The sequence below is a fragment of the Mustela nigripes genome, chromosome 13, assembly GCF_022355385.1.
Source record: "Mustela nigripes isolate SB6536 chromosome 13, MUSNIG.SB6536, whole genome shotgun sequence".
Taxonomy (NCBI): Eukaryota; Metazoa; Chordata; class Mammalia; order Carnivora; family Mustelidae; genus Mustela; species Mustela nigripes.
The window spans coordinates 144,968,544-144,980,661 of record NC_081569.1 but is presented as its reverse complement, the minus strand read 5'-3'; positions in this window follow the sequence as shown (position 1 = coordinate 144,980,661).

Genomic DNA, 12,118 nt, shown 5'->3' with positions numbered 1-12,118 from the left:
GAAAAAGATAGGAGAGTGGTTATAAATTCTCAGTGTGGGTGAGGAAGGTTGTTTTGATTCTTCCTGGATGTATCTTGATATCTTTGTTAATGGACTCAACTTTCCTAAGATAAAGGGGAATTAGGATTTGGTTTACCTATAGCGGTGGCATTGATGGGGAAAGGGGATTACCTTGAAGTTTAACTCTATATGAATATTAGAAAATAAAAATTTAAAAATGTAATGAACTTTACTAAACTAAACTAAAATTAAAAAAAAGAAATTAAAAAAATAGAAATGCAAAAGGAAAACACAGGTGTATGAATCAAAAAGTTCAGGTTAGAAGGTTATTATGGGGGGCGCCTGGGTGGCTCAGTGGGTTAAGCCACTGCCTTGGGCTCAGGTCATGATCTCAGGGTTCTGGGATCGAGTCCCGCATCAGGCTCTCTGCTCAGCAGGGAGCCTGCTTCCTCCTCTCTCTCTCTGCCTGCCTCTCTGCCTACTTGTGATCTCTCTCTGTCAAATAAATAAATAAATAAAATATTTAAGAAAATTAAAAAAAAAAGAAGGTTATGGAATTTGATGTACTGGACATCTCACTGTGAAGTAAATAGGTTAAAAAATTATCTATATAATAAAAAATTAACTATATAAAAAATGAGCCAGAATAGTGGGATCAAATTAATAATAAAAATTGTCCTATTAAGTAGTGGTGGTTGTTCTCTTATCGTCTTTTTTTTTTTTTTTCTTTCCTGGTTGTTTTTCTGGGGGAGGGCCTGCCACATGGGTCTTCAGTCAATGATGTTCTCTCAGTTAAGTCCTCCTGACCCCCTCAAGGGGGTGGACTCTGAGGAAACTGGTTTTTTCAGGCTTTTGTTCTCTGGAGGTTTTTATATTTGTTCATTTTTGTTTTTCTCTCGCCTTGAATGCCTTTGATGGTTTTTGTAGGTTTAGAGGAAAGCAAACTGCACTCTGACCTCCCTCTCAGAGAGAAGCCTCGGTCTGGCTGCAGTGCCCAAATAAATCCCCCCTTGCCCGCTGGCAGAGCAGTTTCTCAATTGTGGGTCCTGGGGACTCAGGATTTTTTGCTTGTACCCAAAACCAAGGCAGCAGCGGCTGTCTGGTTAGCTTCAGACTGCCAGAGAAGTTCCAAGCAGAGGTCACACACTGAGATTTTCCTGCTGGCCCGGGCTGGGAGTGTCTGGTCTTTCCAGTCTGAGAGCACCTGGCTAGAGCCTGTGTGCACCTCTCTCAGGGGAGGGCACGGGGCATGACTTAGACTCTGATGGCACAGCAGAGCACTCACATGGGGACTGCAAAAAGGCTGTGCTTCTGTTTGCTGGCAAGGCTCCCAGCCCCTCATGGGAGCTGGGTGCCAAGCACTCTCAGGCATGCTGGAGGTTCAGGGACAGAGACCTGGTACCTCTGTAGCACTCTCTCTGGCTCTGCACCAGGGGTGGCTGTCCTGGGTCTGGGGACTTAAGGCCCTGTCCCTAAGACCCCGATTCCCACAATTTACCCCCCTCCACGATCCTTTGCTCTCCTTGAGTGCTTTCAACCAGTCTCCAAGTTAATGCTGGTCCCCAGATGCTGGGCACTCTCCTATTCGGGTATTACTTTCCATTGGGTCACCTCTGGTGGCTCCCTCCCACTTTTTTTTTTATCTTCCAATATCAGTCCGACTTTCCCACTCTGATTTACCTGACCACTGGCCTCTTCTGCCCCTGTAGAGATCCAGACATGTATAATTCTGATCTCAGGCTGATTTCGTGGGTTATCAGAGGTCTTTGGAATGTAATCAGTTCAATTTAGGGTACAGGTTGAAAGGGAGCCTCCTTCTACTTCCCCGTCATCTTGTCTCCCCCCATCTCCATATATTTATCTCTTTTTGTCATTAATCACTTTATTTTGTAGTTATTTTTAAATTTTTATTTATTTATTTATTTTTAATTTTTAATTTTTTCAGTGTAACAGTATTCATTATTTTTGCACCACACCCAGTGCTCCATGCAATCTGTGCCCTCTCAAATACCCACTAGCTGGTTCCCCCAACCTCCCAACCCCTGCCCCTTCAAAACCCTCTGAGTGTTTTTCAGAGTCCATAGTCTCTCATGGTTCACCTCCCCTTCCAATTTCCCTTAATTCCCTTCTCCTCTCTAACTCCCCATGTCCTCCATGCTATTTGTTATGCTCCACAAATAAGTGACCATATATTTCTGTTAAATGACATTCTTGGGGTTTTTCCTCATTTATAGAAGCCCCCTTATTATTTCCTGAAGTGTCAGCTTGGTGGTCACATACTCTTTTAAACCTTGCTGGTCTTGGAAGCTCTTTATCTCTCCATCCATTTTGAATGTCACTATTTCTGGATAAAGTATTCTTGGCTGCATGTCCTTCTCATTGAGTGCCTGAATATATCTTGCCACCCCTTTCTAGCTTCCCAGGTTTCTGTAGACAGGTCTGACATTATTCTCATGGGCTTTCCTCTGTACATCAGGAATCTCTTCCTTCTAGCTGCTTTCAAGATCTCCTGTCTAAAATTATAATTCATCATTTTCACAATCAGGAGTCTGGATGTCTTTCTAGATTCTATGATCTTGTGGGGGGGATATATCTGCCTCTATGACACGAATGCTGATTCCATATGCCATATTGGGATAATTTTCATGGATAACTTGTTCCACTATATCCTCTGGTCTTCTTTCTTTCTCCTCTCCCTCAGGGATACCAATAATTCTGACATTGGAACATTTCAGGGCATAATTTATTTCCCTAATTCTGTTTTCATGGCTTCTAAGCTCTTTGTTTCAGACCTCTTCCTGATCCTTTTTCTATCAGTTTGTCCCTAGATCACTAATTCTATCTTCTTCTTCTTCTAACTTGCCTCAGTTACCTTGGCTGTTAGAGAATTTAGATTAGATTGGAACTCACTGAGAGCATTGTTAACATCATCCCTGGTGCCTTTCACTTCTGCCCTAATGAATTCCCTTTTGTCAGTAATGGTTTTCTCTAATTTAGCCCTTGCCTGGATAATTTTTAGCCTGAATTCCCTTTCCCACCTTCTGTTTATGCATACCCAATAGCTCTGATGGAGAAGGCACAGTATCTGAATTTTTTCTCTGATGCGCATTCCTCCTCCTAGTCATTTTGGTGAGAGATGGCTGAGGGGCTGTTTAGCTGAGTGTATCAAATGTGATCCAGGCAAGGTGCATCCCTGAATGCGTCTGAGCTATGGGGAGTCCCCACCAAAGATAAAGAAAAATGAAAAAAAGAGAGAGAAAGATAGACACAAAAAAATGAAAGAAAAAAAAAAAAAGAATAACCAGCCCAAATGGGCCCCAAAGGTAAGATTTATAAATTATACAAACAAAATCAGACAAACAAAAAGACCAACAAAATTAAATGACAAGAAAAAATAGAACCCACTCAAAATGAACCCCAAGTATAAGATTTATATACTACCATAACAACAACAACAACAACAACAAAATACAGAACCACTGACAGAAGAAAAAGATTGGAGGGTGGTTATAAATTTTCAGTGTAGGTGAAGACAGTTATTTTGATTCTTCCTGGGTCTACCTTGATATCTTTGATAAAGGACTCAACTTTCTCACAATAAAGGGGGATTGAAACTGATTTATATATAGGGTTAGTATTGATTGATTAAAGAAGATTACCTTGAAGGTCATCTCTATATGAATATTTAATAAATAGAAAAAGAAAAGAAAAACACTGGTATATGTATCCAAAAAAGTTCAAGTAAAAAGGTTAGTATGGAATTTTTTGTGCTGAACATCTTATTTTGATTGTAAATAAGTTAAAAAAATAATTTTTAACTTATAATTTTATAACTTATAATTTTAACTTATTTACAATCACAAATGGCTATCAGACACATGAAAAAATGTTCATTATCACTAACCATCAGGGAAATTCAAATTAAAACCACATTGAGATACCACCTTACACCAGTTAGAATGGCCAAAATTAGCAAGAAAGAAAACAACATGTGTTGGAGGGGATGTGGAGAAAGGGGAACCCTCTTCGACTGTTGGTGGGAATTCAACTTGGTGCAGCCTCTTTGGAGAACAATGTGGAGATTCCTCAAGAAATTAAAAATAGAATTGCCTATGAGCCTGCCATTGCACTCCTGGGTATTTACCCCAAGATACAGATGTCGTGAAAAGATGGGCCATCTGTACCCCAATGCTTATAGCAGCAATGGCCATGGTCACCAAACTTTGGAAAGAACTCAGATGCCTTTCAATGGACGAATGGATAAGGAAGATGTGGTCCATATACACTATGGAGTATTATGCCTCCATCAGAAAGAATGAATACCCACCTTTTGTAGCAACATGGACAGAACTGGAAGAGATGATGCTGAGTGAAATAAGTCAAGCACAGAGAGTCAATTATCATATGGTTTCACTTATTTGTGGAGCATAACAAATAGCATGGAGGACAAAGGGTGTTAGAGAGTAGAAGGGAGTTGGAGGAAATTGGAATGGGAGGTGAACCATGAGAGACTATGGACTCTGAAAAACAATCTGAGGGTTTTGAAAGGGCAGGGGTTGGGAGGTTGGGGTACCAGGTTGTGGGTATTGGAGAGGGCATGGATTGCATGGAACCCTGGGTGTGGTTCAAAAATAATGAATAGTATTATGCTGAAAATAAGTAAAAAATAAATTTAAATAATTATTTTTTAGAAAATGAATGAAAATAGTGGGAATTAATTAGAAATAAAAGTTGTATCTATGAAGTATACAATTTTAGGTCAATGCTGGAAGTTTTAATGTCTTCTTTTCCCCTCATATAGGGGTTTTAGTTTTTATGAGGACACTGTTTCGGTTTTCATTTTTTTTTTTTTTTTGGCTGGTTCTCTGGGAGAGGTATCTGCTGGGTTGTTTTTCAAGCAGTCTTGCTTGGGTTGACTCCTCCTGCCCCCTAAAAAGGGGCTGGGCTCTGAAGAACCCGGTTTTTCAAGCTTTTGTTCTCTGGAGGGTTTTTTTTTTTTTTTAATTTTCCTTTGGTGGCTTTTGATGATTCTTCAGAGATTTAGAGGAAAAAAAACTGCACCCAGACCTCTCTCTCAGAAAGAAGCCTCAGTCTGTTCCTCTCTGGGAGGTCCAGAGCACATAGACTCCCCCTCTGCCACCTTGCACCAGCCAAGCATGTCCCCAGACACCATCTCAGGTGTCGCAGGAGCTCCCACTTGTTTCTGCACCATAGGTACTAAAACCATGAGCAATATCGGTCCAGGGAGACCACTTCCAGTGACTGCCTTTGCCAGACTGCTGACTGGGCAGGTCCAGACAGCCAGAGAGATCCCAATCAGAGACAGCATGCTGAGATTTTCATGTTGTCCTGGGCTGGGAATGCTGAGTCTTGGTTGGTCATAAGACCAGTCGTCAGAGCCTGCATGGACCTCTCCATGCATGGAGAGTGTGGAGCATGGCTCAGGCACCCACTGTGCAGTGTGGGTACAGAGTGCAACAAGCTGAGGTTCTAGAGAGCATTGGCTGGCGTGAAGCTGGGCTCTCTCACATGTACCAGTGGCTCAGGGACCATGGCCGGGATGCTTCACCACACTCTCTCTGGCATTGTGATAGCTGGTGGAAGTTTTTTGCTCTTTTTGAGTGCTTTTAGCCAGCTCCAAGTTAATGCTGGTCCCCAATCACAGGACACTCTTATATTGGGGCATTACTTTCCAATGGGTCACTTTGGGAGGCTCTCTCCCCCATCCCTTTATCCTCCAAAATCATCCCATCATTCAAACTCCACTGCTTGAAATCATCACTGGCATCTTCTGCCCTCATAGATATCCAGAAGGGTATAAGCCTGCATCTCAGGCTGATTTCATGTGTGTTCGGAGGGGTCTGATAGATAATAAGATCACTTTATGGGACCAGTTAAAAAGGCATCTTCTACTTCTCTGCCATCTTGCTCTCTCTTACAATTTATACTTTCAAAAATATCTGTATCAAAATGCCATCAAAAGCTTTCACAGCACTGAAACAAACAATACAAAATTTGTTGGAGCCCTAAAAGACATCAAATCACCACGGAAATGTTGAAAAAGAAAACAAAAGCTGGGACCTTCACAATGCCTGATTTCAAGCTATCGCCATAGTCATCAAGAGAGTATGGTGCCGGCACAAAAACAAACACATAGATCAATGGGAAAGAATAGAGACCCTATATTATAGAGGGCACGGATTGCATGGAGAACTGGGTGTGGTGCAAAAATAATGAATACTGTTATGCTGAAAAAAAAAAAAAAAAGAATAGAGACCCTAGAAATGGACCCTCAATTCTATGGTCAAATATAATTGCTCTTTGACAAATCACAAAAGAACATACAATGGAAAAAAAAGAGAGTCTTTTCCATATATGGTTCTTGGAAAATGGGACAACCACATGCAGAAGAATGAAACTGGACCATTCTCTTACACTACACACTAACAGAAACTCCAAATGGAAGAAGGACCTCAATGTGAGACAGAAATCCATCAAAATGCTAGAGAACACAGGTAGTAACCTCTTCGACACTGCCCACAACAACTTCTTTCAAGACACCTATCTAAGGCAAGAGAAACAAAAGCAAAAATTAACTTTTGGGACTTCATCAAGATAAGCTTTTGCACAATGCAATATACAGTCAACAAAATTAAGAGAGTTCTGGAGCATAACAAATAGCATGGAGGACATGGGGAGTTAGAGAGGAGAGGGGAGTTGAGGGAAATTGGAAGGGGAGGTGAACCATGAGAGACTATGGACTCTGAAAAACAATCTGAGGGTTTTGAAGGGGCAGGGGGTGGGAGGTCGGGGTATCAGGTGGTGGATATTATAGAGGGCACGGATTGCATGGAGCACTGGGTATGGTGCAAAAATAATGAATACTGGCAAAAAAATTTTGCTAGAACTGAGGCAGCAATTCAGCAAAGTGACAGAATATACAATCAAGGACCAGAAGACAACTGCATTTCTATACACTAACAATGAGGCAGAATAAGGGTGATCAATCAGTTTATCTCCTTGACAATTGCACCCAAAGAAAAAATGATACCTAGAAATAAACCTAAATAGAGAGGTAAAGAATCTGTAGTCTAGAAACCACAAAACACATATACAAGAAATTTAGAAAGACATAACGAAATGGAAAAAACATTCCATGTTTTTCCATTCTCAAAAAAGCAGGAAAAAATATCCAATGGAAAAAAGTCCCTTCAGTAGATGGTTTGGGAAAGTTTGACAGCAACATGCAGAGGAATGAAACTGAATCATTCTCTTACACCATTTGCAAAGATGAACTCAAAATGGATGAAAAGCCAAAATGGGAGTCAAGAATTCATCAAAATCCTAGAGAAGAATGCAGGCAGCAACCACTTTGATCTCAGACACAAGGACTTCTTGACAGTCAAATCTCCAAAGGCAAGACAAATAAAGAAACAATGAACGATTCAGACTTCATCAAGATAAAGAGCTGCCCAGCAAAGGAAACAAGTCTACAAAGCTAAAAGGCAACCTCAGAGTTAGAGAAGATATTCGTAAATGCCGTATAGATAAAGGGTTAGTATGCAAGATCTACAAAGAATTTAACAAACTCAACACCATAAAACACCCAAATAATCCAGGCAGGAAATGGGTAGAATACACAAATAGATATTTCTCCACAAAAAAACAAAACAAAACAAAACAAAAACAACAACAACAGACAAATGGCTAACAGATGCAAGAAAAACTGTTCAATATCACTTGGCATCAGGAAAAAAGAAATCAAAACTACAATGAGATACCACCTCACCCTAGTCAGAAGAGCTAAAATTATTGAGTTGGAAACATTGGTTGGCAGGGATGCGAAGAAAGGGTAAGCCTCTCCCACTGTTACTGGGAATGCAAGCTCGTACAGCTACTCTGGAAAACAGAAAAGAGTTTCCTCAAGATGTTAAAAATAGACCTACCCTAAAACCCAGCAGCCCCACTACTATTTATTTACTCCATAGTACAGATGTAGTGAAAAGAAGGGACACATGCACCCCAATGTTCACAGCAGCAATGTCTACAATAGACAAACTGTGTCAGGACCTCAGATGTCCTTCAACAGAAGAATGGATAAAGAAGATGCAGTTCATATATACAACGGAATATTGCTCAGCCTCCAGAAAGGATGAATACCTAACATTTGTATCAACATGGATGGAACTGGAAGGTATTATTGTAAGTGAAATGAGTCAGGCAGAGAAAGATAATTATCACATGGTTTCACTCATATGTGGAATAAGGAATAGTGCAAAGGACAATAGGGGAAGGGAGGGAAAACTGAATGGGAAGAAATCAGAGAGCGAGACAATCCATAAGAGACTCTGGACACAGAGTAACATGTTGAGGGTTCAGAAGGGAAGGAGATAGAGAGATGGGGTAAGAAGGTGATGGATATTAAGGAGGGGACATGATCTAATGGGCCCGGGAGATTAATGAAACTAGTTAATCATTGAACACTACATCAAAAACCAACGATGTAAAAAGAAAAAAAAAAAACCTAATGATGTACTATACATTAGATAATTGCACTTAATTAAAAAATGATTAATACCTAAAATCTACAAAGAACTTAGCAAACTCAACACCCAAATATCAATTAATCCAGTCATGAAATGTGGAGAACACAAGAACAAACATTTCTCCAAAGAAGACATACAAATGGCCAAGAGACACGTGAAAAAATCCTCCACATCATTCAGCATCAGGGAAATACAAATCAAAACCACAATATGATATGACAACACAGGTGACAAAGGCTACAATGACAAGACAGGAAACAACAAATGTTGGCAAGGATGTGGCGAAAGGGGAACCCTCTTGCATTATTGGTGGGAATTCGACCTGGTGCAGCCACTCTGGAAACAATATGTCAGTGCACATCCCAGAGCTCAGGACACCCTGGGAAGTAAGACCATGGAAGACAGGTAGTGTCTCTGGAGGAGGAATATGGTTACTTGGGGCCCTCAGGGGCCTCTGACCATGAGCCCCAGCCATAGATGCGGGTGCAGACAGAAGCTGGGAAGTGACAGGTTCCTGTAGGGCTCTGCCGTGTCCAATGCTGGGAACAAACCCATGCTTAGGGCTCCTCTGTATTCTTGGCTCTGAGTCACAATTTCCCTTATAACTTTACACTCTGGGAAAATGGTTCAGGTACCCCTGAGCCTTCATCGATTCAGTCATTGCAAGATGCTAAATAACACAAATGATCTTATTTATGTCCTCTCCATTTAAAGATGTGATCCTGCTTATATAATGACTTAGGTTTCAAAGACATATTCCATGGACTGTTATAGGGCAAGATATGTTCCATAGCTTACCCAAAATTATACAACAACCAATATCTGCAAGGAGGCACCACCACCCTAAGTGGAAACTGTGCTTATTCATTAAAAAAAGTAACACATATCCTTACTTGGGTGTTAACCCAAAGTTGACACCAAAATATTCTTTCCTCATGAAAATATGGTTTTAGAAACAATGACAATTTTGGACATTCCATTTTATGTGTTCATAATGATATGATTCCTCTGTAGTGTCTTTTAAAATAATATAAACTTATGTAAGTATCCATCTGTCATCTATCTGTTCTATGGGCATCTGATCTCTATTTGAAGTCTATTCATCTATCTAAGCATTTATCCTCTTGCTGCAGGTTTTTCAGGAATATGAACATAACCCACACAATCTCTTATTAGACCTCTAATGATTAGGTCCTAATAATTTCTGGGTCATTAACACCATTTCCTTCAGGTTAGTATTTTATTGTCATTAACTCCATGCCTGAATTAATGATCATCTCTGTGCTGCATAAAAAAAAATTACCCACTTTTTTTTTAAAGCAAGATCCTCCTCCAACAGATAAAATGCACCTGTGTGAGGTGGATTTCTCAGGACTAGGGAGGCACCCTCCCAGCATAGGAACAGAATAGGTGCCTTGTGTTGGTGTCCATGCACTTGCAGACAAAGATATCACTTACACGTTTTGCAGACATCTTCGCAGACAAAGCCCATTAGCAGAGACCATTGGGATCAAAGGTCCCCAGATGCACCCATGCTGCACAGGTAGTTGTTCATTTGGAAAGCTGTAGCTACAAATTGTGGATCCCATTAAGTATCTTCTTGAAAAATAGTTTAGCCCACTGAGCCACCCAGGCGCCCCGAAAAATAGTTTATATTAAAATGAATTTTGAATCACTCGTTTATTCAACATTTATTCTTATGCTCAGAAAGTGAGGCCATCTATTGACCTGCTTCCAACACAGCTCATAGACCCAGGGCTCACCCATCCCAGAGCAACATACCTTGTGAGTTCAACAAGGAGATACCCACGGGTGGTCCTGGAAGTTCCAGAAGAGCCTAACTCTTTCCTGTCGACTTCCAAGGACAGGTTCCTTCCCACACATGCAAACTTCTCCTCAACCTGTAGGGTAAAATTCACTCTCAGGTGTGGTAGCTCACAGCTCTCTCTCCAGACAGGGTGAGGTCTCTGGGGAAGGCAGAGCTTTGGTCTGGAGAAAAATGAATTTCTAGGTTCTTCTCTGTGTCTGGTGACAGCTCCCCAAAGAGATGGTCCAGATGTCAGACATGGGACTATTGGGATGGTTGTGAGTGTCGTGAATGACGAGGCCTTGTGCCAAGGTGTCCTGCCCCAGGTTCTGCTTCAGGAGTCAGGCTCATGCCTGGGGAGGGACTGACAGACCCTGCACCTCAGTGTCACCATCTCCGGATTCTCTGTGTCATGCAGTAATTTCTGGTGGAAATGAATCAACCAACACCAAGTGACTGGGGGCAGTGAATTGGTTTATAAATCATAGGTAAATCACACATGACACTCCATCCAACAAGAGCTACATGTACATCTCCAGAGTCACATCCAAGAACAAGTTCTTGCAGCTGACTGATCTCCATGCCACCGAGGTCCTACACATGTATTACTGTGTAGAGACATAGTGAGGGAATGTCAGTGTGAGCCCAGATGCAAACCTCCCTGCAGGGACACAGGAGAGGCTGGGCTGCAGGAACAGTCAGGAAACCAGTGGGCGCTTGGGTCACCAAGGGGTGCTTGGGTCACTAGGGGCACTCAGGACACCACAGGGCTCTAAGACCCAGCAAATACAGGGTTGGTCTAGCTGCTGGTGAAGAAGGTGAATTGATTTCCTTTTCAACTATAAACAAATGTACTGGGCTTGAGGGGGTGTGGATTTGTACAGGTTCTGATTTTTTAGTATTTATTTATTTATTTTTAATTTGTTTTCAGCATAACAGTTTTCATTATTTTTGCACCACACCCAGTGCTCCATGCAATCCATGCCCTCTATAATACCCACCAACTGGTACCCCAACTTCCCACCCCCCTGCCACTTCAAACCCCTCAGATTGTTTTTCAGAGTCCATACTCTCTCATGGTTCACCTCCCCTTCAAATTTCCCTAAACTCCCTTCTCCTCTCTAACTCCCCATGTCCTCCATGCTATTTTTTATGCTCCACAAATAAGTATTTATTTTTTTAGTATTTTAGTATTTTAGTATTGTATGTTATAACCATTGAGTTTCGAGTTGAAATAATTTTTACACTAAAATATATTTTAGGTGTTCTCTGGAAATAAAAGATGAAAAATATATATTCCAAAGAAATAATAATGTGCAACTATTTCCTCTTATCCTTCCAGATTTTATGAATATTTATTGATATTTCTAACTACAAACCAATTGGATTTTAATATATAACTATTAAGAAATGTATAGTTTAAAATATCTAGAGTAATCTATTTACTAAATATTTTAATGAATATTATTAAATATTTTAATACTATTTAATACTCTTAAACACCCTTATTAAATTTCTCAATTAAATACTTCTATAAACAGTTCCTAAATAATAAAATTGAATGATGGACAAAGTATCAGTATTTGGGATTATCCTTAACTGACTTCAATATATCCACATACTACACATGAATTAATTTTTCATTTTTCACTTCAAATGTAGTCATTCATTAGAGTGTTCCTGACAAAATCAGTATTGCTCTGTGTTTTGGAAAGATGACATCGTCTTGAGACTCTCATCTGCACTCTTGCTTCTGAAAGGCTTT